Source organism: Triticum dicoccoides, chromosome 1B (genome assembly GCF_002162155.2).
Source record: "Triticum dicoccoides isolate Atlit2015 ecotype Zavitan chromosome 1B, WEW_v2.0, whole genome shotgun sequence".
NCBI lineage: Eukaryota > Viridiplantae > Streptophyta > Magnoliopsida > Poales > Poaceae > Triticum > Triticum dicoccoides.
Window position 1 is genome coordinate 26438300 of NC_041381.1, and position 8221 is coordinate 26446520.

Below are 8221 nucleotides of genomic sequence, written 5' to 3' on the forward strand. Positions count from 1 at the left end.
AGTATTTGATTTATATGCAATTTGAAGTGAAAAATAACACTTAGTTTGCATATGTAGGTGTGGTTTACTTAGTGCCTTCTAAATCTCCGTCATAACCACCGTCGATCACCCGCACCGTCCCGTCGCCGGCACCACCTTGTGGTGAGGCTCTTGTTCATGAATGTTTTACATTGCCAAATTGATGTTTGTGTGATTTCGATATATAGTAACTCGTATAATTATCTTACCCGTACGTTGTTTGTTATACATAGTGCCATGGTTTTGATATCCGTCCCCGTCGGCCCTCGTCCTTGTTATGATTCGGATGTGGTATATTCTCTTTTAAAACTAGTTGTTGCATTTCGTGTTTATGACAAATTATGCCCGTCAAGTTGACATAGATATTTTTATCTAGGATGTATGTGAACCGGAAATTCTAATCGACCCTATTGTCGAGAGGTTAAGTTTAGTTGAAAGAGAAAATGAGTATTTGAAAGAAAAATTGAAAAGATTTGAGGGGGAGAAGATGGAATTGGAGTTGCATGTTGCCGATGTCGTTAATGATCACAAGATCAAGATGAAGAAAATGCGGTTGAAGATTAGAAAGATTAGAAAATATGCCATTGATAGTGTGGCTTGGTATCATTATGTTGTTGGATCAATTGTTACCTTAGTTGCGATCTTGATGCATTTGTTGTTGCATTTAAATTCTTTAGCTAGAGAGTTATTTGTATGTTGCATTTAATTAAGTGTTGTATATGAACTTTATGTATGAACTTTATGTATGAACTTGTATTAATTTGGCCTATTCGGTGTTGTGTAATGAAGATGAGCTGACAATGGATGTATGATGACCGATGCTCTCCCGAGTTCATTAATAGCGTGCATACTTTTCTGCTTGCCGCTGAGGCAAACAAGCGGGCGGATGGTTTTATGCCTTGTCCATGTGCTGGCTATAAGAATGGTCACAATTACTCTATGTCAAGAACCATTCACGTCCACCTATTTGAGTCCGGTTTCATGCCCCACTATAATATTTGGACCAAGCACGGAGAAAGAGGGGTTATGATGGAAGACAATGAAGAAGAAGAGGATGACGACAGCTATCCTAGCCATGGGTTCCCTGAATACGATGATACAACAATGGGGGAAGAAGCTGAGCCGGCAATGCGGGAAGAAGCTGAAGAAGAGGCATCAGATGAGCCTGCTGATGATCTAGGTCGGGCCATTGCCGATGCAAAGAGAAACTACGCAAGTGATTTGGCGAAGAAGAAGTTGCAGCGCATGTTAGAGGATCATAAGAAAATGTTGTACCCGAATTGCGAAGCTAACAAAAAGAAGTTGGTCACCACACTGGAATTCCTGCAATGGAAGGCGGAGAATGGTGTATCTGACAAGGGATTTGGAAAGTTGCTGGTAATGATAAAGAATAAGCTTCCAAAGGACAACGAATTGCCCAAGAGTATGTATGAAGCAAAGAAGGTTGTCTGCCTTCTAGGGTTAGAGGTGCAGAAGATACATGCATGCCCTAATAACTGCATCCTCTAGCGCGGTGAGTATGAGGATTTGAACGCTTGCCCGATATGCGGTACATTGCGTTATAAGATCAGTTGTGATGACCTTGGTGATGTCGAGGGCGAGCGCCCCAGGAAGAAGATTCTGTTGGGGAACGTAGCAGAAATTCAAAATTTTCTACGCATCACCAAGATCAATCTATGGAGATACTAGCAATGAGAGAGAGGGGGAGTGCATATTCAAACCCTTGAAGATCGCTAAGCGGAAGCGCTACAAGAATGCGGTCGGTGGAGTCGTTCACGAAGCGATTCAGATCGCGGCCGAATTCGATCTAAGCACCGAACAACGGTGCCTCCGCGTTCAACACACGTACAACCCGGGGACGCCTCCTCCTTCTTGATCCAGCAAGGGGAGAGGAGAAGTTGAGGGAAAATCTCCGACAGCACGACGGCATGGTGGTGATGGAGCTCGTGGTTCTCCGGCAGGGCTTCGCCTGTTGGGGAACGTAGTAATTTCAAAAAATTTCCTACGCACACGCAAGATCATGGTGATGATATAGCAACGAGGGGAGAGTGTTGTCTACGTACCCTCGTAGACCGAAGCGGAAGTGTTGACGCAACGTAGAGGAAGTAGTCGTACGTCCGGTTCAACCGATCCAAGTACCGTTACTCCGGCACCTCCGAGTTCTTGACACACGTACAGCTCGATGACGCACCCTCGATCTCCGATCCAGCAGAGGCGCCGATGGGGAGTTCCGTCAGCACGACGGCGTGGTGACGATCTTGATGTTCTCCTGTTGTAGGGCTTCGCCTAAGCACCGCTACAATATGACCGAGGTGTAATATCGTGGAGGGGGGCACCGCACACGGCTAAGGAACGATCAATGATCAACTTGTGTGTTCTAGGGTGCCCCCCTACCCCCGTATATAAAGGAGGGAGGGAGGAGGTGGCCGGCCCTAGGGGGGCGCGCCATGAGGAGGGGGAAACCTACTCCAAGTAGGTTTCCCTCTCTTTTCCTTATCTTATTTGGAGGGGGAAGGAAAGAGTACTAGTATTAGGAAGTAGTACTAGTAGTAGTAATAGGAAGAGGGGGAAGGAGAAAGGAAAGGGGGGGCCGGCCCCCCTCCCCAATTCGGATTGGGCTTGGGGGGGGGGGGCGCCCCCTTCCCTTGCTCCTTCTCTCTTCCTCCTACATGGGCCCAATAAGGCCCATATACCTCCCGGGGGGTTCCGGTAACCTCCCGGGGCTCCAAACTTCTCCGGAACCTTTCCGGTGTCCAAATATATCCGTCCAATATATCAATCTTTATGTCTCGACCATTTCGAGACTCCTTGTCATGTCCGTAATCATATCCGGGACTCCGAACAACCTTCGTTACATCAAAATACATAAACTCATAATATAACTGTCATCGAAACCTTAAGCGTGCGGACCCTACGGTTCGAGAACGATGTAGGCATGACTGAGACACATCTCTGGTCAATAACCAATAGCGGGACCTGGATGCCCATATTGGTTCCTACATATTCTACGAAGATCTTTATCGGTCAAACCGCATAACAACATACGTTGTTCCCTTTGTCATCGGTATGTTACTTGTCCGAGATTCGATCGTCGGTATCCAATATCTAGTTCAATCTCGTTATCGACAAGTCTCTTTACTCGTTCTGTAATACTTCATCTTATAACTAACTCATTAGTTACATGCTTGCAAGGCTTAGGTGATGAGCATTGCCGAGAGGGCCCAGAGATACCTCTCCGACAATCGGAGTGACAAAACCTAATCTCGAATTATGCTAACTCAACATGTACCTTCGGAGACACCTGTAGTACTCCTTTATAATCACCCAGTTACGTTGTGACGTTTGGTAGTACCAAAGTGTTCCTCCAGTAAACGGGAGTTACACAATTCTCATAGTTACAGGAACATGTATAAGTCATGAAGGAAGCAATAGCAGAATACTAAACGATCAAGTGCTAAGCTAACGGGATGGGTCATGTCAATCACCTCATTCTCCTAATGATGTGATCCCATTAATCAAATGACAACACATGTCAATGGTTAGGAAACATAACCATCTTTGATTAATGAGCTAGTCAAGTAGAGGCATACTAGTGACTATATGTTTGTCTATGTATTCACACATGTATCATGTTTCCGGTTAATACAATTCTAGCATGAATAGTAAACATTTATCATGATATGAGGAAATAAATAATAACTTTATTATTGCCTCTAGGGCATATTTCCTTCAGTCTCCCACTTGCACTAGAGTCAATAATCTAGATTACATAGTAATGATTCTAACACCCATGGAGTCTTGGTGCTGATCATGTTTTGCTCGTGAGAGAGGCTTAGTCAACGGGTCTGCAACATTCAGATCCGTATGTATCTTGCAAATCTCTATGTCTCCCACTTGGACTTGGTCCCGAATGGAATTGAAGCGTCTCTTGATGTGCTTGGTCCTCTTGTGAAATCTGGATTCCTTTGCCAACGCAATTGCACCAGTATTGTCACAGAAGATCTTCATTGGTCCCGATGCACTAGGTATGACACCTAGATCGGAAATGAACTCCTTCATCCAGACTCCTTCATTTGCTGCTTCAGAAGCAGCTATGTACTCCGCTTCACATGTAGATCCCGCCACGACGCTTTGTTTAGAACTGCACCAACTTACAGCTCCACCGTTTAATAAAAACACGTATCCGGTCTACGATTTAGAATCGTCCGGATCAGTGTCAAAGCTTGCATCGACGTAACCATTTACGACTAGCTCTTTGTCACCTCCATATACGAGAAACATATCCTTAGTCCTTTTCAGGTATTTCAGGATGTTCTTGACCGCTGTCCAGTGATCCACTCCTGGATTACTTTGGTACCTACCTGCCAAGCTTATTGCTAAGCATACGTCAGGTCTGGTACACAGCATTGCATACATGATAGAGCCTATGGCTGAAGCATAGGGAACATCTTTCATTTTCTCTCTATCTTCTGCTGTGGTCGGGCATTGAGTTTGACTCAACTTTACACCTTGTACCACAGGCAAGAATCCTTTCTTTGCCTGATCCATTTTGAACTTTTTCAAAATTTTGTCAAGGTATGTACTTTGTGAAAGTCCTATTAAGCGTCTTTATCTATCTCTATAGATCTTGATGCCCAATATGTAAGCAGCTTCACCGAGGTCTTTCATAGAAAAACTTTTATTCAAGTATCCCTTTATGCTATCCAGAAATTCTATATCATTTCCAATTAATAATATGTCATCAACATATAAAACTAGAAATGCTACAGAGCTCCCACTCACTTTCTTGTAAATACAGGCTTCTCCAAAAGTCTGTATAAAACCATATGCTTTGATCACACTATCAAAATGTTTATTCCAACTCCAAGATGCTTGCACCAGTCCATAAATGGAACGTTGGAGCTTGCACACTTTGTCAGCACTTTTTGGATCAACAAATCCTTCAGGTTGCATCATATACAACTCTTCTTCTAGAAATCCATTCAAGAATGCAGTCTTGACATCCATTTGCCAAATTTCATAATCATGAAATGCAGCAATAGCCAAAATGATTCGGACAGACTTAAGCATCGCTACGGGTGAGAAAGTCTCATCGTAGTCAACCCCTTGAACTTGTCGAAAACCTTTTGCAACAAGTCGAGCTTTGTAGACAGTAACATTACCATCAGCGTCAGTCCCCTTCTTAAAGATCCATTTATTCTCAATGGCTTGCCGATCATCGGGCAAGTCAACCAAAGTCCATACTTTGTTTTCATACATGGATCCTATCTCAGATTTCATGGCCTCTAGCCATTTTGCGGAATCTGGGCTCATCATCGCTTCCTCATAGTTCGTAGGTTCATCATGGTCTAGTAACATGACTTCCAGAATAGGATTTCCGTACCACTCTGGTGCGGATCTTACTCTGGTAGACCTACGAGGTTCAGTAGAAACTTGATCTGAAGTTTCATGATCAATATCATTAGCTTCCTCACTAATTGGTGTAGTTGTCACAGGAACCGGTTCTTGTGATGAACTACTTTCCAATAAGGGAGTAGATACAGTTATCTCATCAAGTTCTACTTTCCTCCCACTCACTTCTTTCGAGAGAAACTCCTTCTCTAGAAAGGATCCGATTTTAGCAACGAAAATCTTGCCTTCAGATCTGTGATAGAAGGTGTACCCAATTGTCTCCTTTGGGTATCCTGTGAAGATACATTTATCCGATTTGGGTTCGAGCTTATCTGGTTGAAGTTTCTTCACATAAGCATCACAGCCCCAAACTTTGAGAAACGACAACTTTGGTTTCTTGCCAAACCACAGTTCATAAGGCGTCGTCTCAACGGATTTTGATGGTGCCCTATTTAACGTGAATCCGGCCGTCTCTAAAGCATAACCCCAAAACGATAGCGGTAAATCGGTAAGAGACATCATAGATCGCACCATATCAAGTAAAGTACGATTACGACGTTCGGACACACCATTTCGCTGTGGTGTTCCAGGTGGCGTGAGTTGCGAAACTATTCCACATTGTTTCAAATGTAAACCAAACTCGTAACTCAAATATTCTCCTCCACGATCAGATCGTAGAAACTTTATTTTCTTGTTACGATGATTTTCTACTTCACTCTGAAATTCTTTGAACTTTTCAAATGTTTCAGACTTGTGCTTCATCAAGTAGATATACCCATATCTGCTCAAATCATCTGTGAAGGTGAGGAAATAACGATATCCGCCACGAGCCTCAACATTCATCGGACCACATACATCTGTATGTATGATTTCCAACAAATCTGTTGCTCTCTCCATAGATCCGGAGAACGGTGTTTTGGTCATCTTGCCCATGAGGCACGGTTCGCAAGTACCAAGTGATTCATAATCAAGTGATTCCAGAAGTCCATCAGTATGGAGTTTCTTCATGCGTTTTACACCGATATGACCTAAACGGCAGTGCCACAAATATGTTGTACTATCATTATCAACTCTGCATCTTTTGGCTTCAACATTATGAATATGTGTATCACTACTATCGAGATTTAATAAAAATAGACCACTCTTCAAGGGTGCATGACCATAAAAGATATTATTCATATAAATAGAACAACCATTATTCTCTGATTTAAATGAATAACCGTCTCGCATCAAACAAGATCCAGATATAATGTTCATGCTCAACGCAGGCACCAAATAACAATTATTCAGGTCTAAAACTAATCCCAATGGTAGATGTAGAGGTAGCGTGCCGACCGCGATCACATCGACTTTGGAACCATTTCCCACGCGCATCATCACCTCGTCCTTAGCTAATCTTCGCTTAATCCGTAGTCCCTGTTTCGAGTTGCAAATGTTAGCAACAGAACCAGTATCAAATACCCAGGTGCTACTGCGAGCATTAGTAAGGTACACATCAATAACATGTATATCACATATACCTTTGTTCACTTTGCCATCCTTCTTATCCACCAAATACTTGGGGCAGTTCCGCTTCCAGTGTCCAGTCTGCTTGCAGTAGAAGCACTCAGTTTCAGGCTTAGGTCCAAACTTGGGTTTCTTCACTTGAGCAGCAACTTGTTTGCCGTTCCTTTTGAAGTTCCCCTTCTTCTTCCCTTTGCCCCTTTTCTTGAAACCAGTGGTCTTGTTGACCATCAACACTTGATGCTCCTTTTTGATTTCTACCTCCGCGGCTTTCAGCATCGCGAAGAGCTCGGGAATAGTCTTGTTCATCCCTTGCATATTATAGTTCATCACAAAGCTCTTGTAGCTTGGTGGCAGTGATTGGAGAATTCTGTCAATGACGCTATCATCCGGAAGATTAACTCCCAGTTGAATCAAGTGATTATTATACCCAGACATTTTGAGTATATGCTCACTGACAGAACTGTTCTCCTCCATCTTGCAGCTGTAGAACTTATTGGAGACTTCATATCTCTCAATCCGGGCATTTGCTTGAAATATTAACTTGAACTCCTGGGACATCTCATATGCCCCATGACGTTCAAAACGTCGTTGAAGACCCGGTTCTAAGCCGTAAAGCATGGCACACTGAACTATAGAGTAGTCATCAGCTTTGCTCTGCCAGACGTTCTTAACGTCGTCAGTTGCATCAGCAGCAGGCCTGGCACCCAGCGGTGCTTCCAGGACGTAACTCTTCTGTGCAGCAATGAGGATAATCCTCAGGTTACGGACCCAGTCCGTGTAATTGCTACCATCATCTTTCAACTTTGCTTTCTCAAGGAACGCATTAAAATTCAACGGAACAACAGCACGAGCCATCTATCTACAAACAAACATAGACAAGCAAAATACTATCAGGTACTAAGTTCATGATAAATTTAAGTTCAATTAATCATATTACTAAAGAACTCCCACTTAGACAGACATCTCTCTAGTCATCTAAGTGATTACATGATCCAAATCAACTAAACCATGTCCGATCATCACGTGAGATGGAGTAGTTTCAATGGTGAACATCTCTATGTTGATCATATCTACTATATGATTCACGCTCGACCTTTCGGTCCCCGTGTTCCGAGGCCATATCTGTATATGCTAGGCTCGTCAAGTATAACCTGAGTATTCCGCGTGTGCAACTGTTTTGCACCCGTTGTATTTGAACATAGAGCCTATCACACCCGATCATCACATGGTGTCTCAGCACGAAGAACTTTCACAACGGTGCATACTCAGGGAGAACACTTCTTGATAAATAGTGAGAGATCATCTT